The sequence below is a fragment of the Dinoponera quadriceps genome, unplaced genomic scaffold (genome assembly GCF_001313825.1).
Source record: "Dinoponera quadriceps isolate SergipeBrazil2010 unplaced genomic scaffold, ASM131382v1 scaffold676, whole genome shotgun sequence".
Classification (NCBI taxonomy): Eukaryota; Metazoa; Arthropoda; class Insecta; order Hymenoptera; family Formicidae; genus Dinoponera; species Dinoponera quadriceps.
The window spans coordinates 715,958-716,283 of record NW_014554818.1 but is presented as its reverse complement, the minus strand read 5'-3'; the positions used below and the strand labels follow the sequence as shown (position 1 = coordinate 716,283).

Below are 326 nucleotides of genomic sequence, written 5' to 3'. Positions count from 1 at the left end.
TATATATATATATATATATATATATATATATATATAAATCAAGGATGTAAGCGCTCTTATCGCGTGAGCGCCGTGAAACGAAAATTTTCGTATGTGGGGGTCGAGAATAAACTGAATAATTCGATTAGAGGTGACGATAGAACGAAAACAATAAAATTAGAATAAAAATTAAAGGGTCCAGGCAACATTGAAACGATCAAAGGAAAATAAACGTATACGAATCGAGAGTCCAAGTATATAGGATTAAAAGACAGAGAGAGAGAGAGAAAGAGAGAGATAGTGAAAGACGGAAACCGAGAAACTGAGGAAGAGTGACAGTAAAAAAG

At 33.7% G+C, this 326-nt stretch overlaps 1 protein-coding gene across 6 annotated transcripts in view; it reads right to left on the bottom strand.

Moving 5' to 3' along the window:
* LOC106742176 (protein pangolin, isoforms A/H/I/S) overlaps positions 1-326 on the bottom strand; it is a 248,425-nt gene that overhangs the window by 11,395 nt on the left and 236,704 nt on the right. The window lies entirely within an intron of this gene.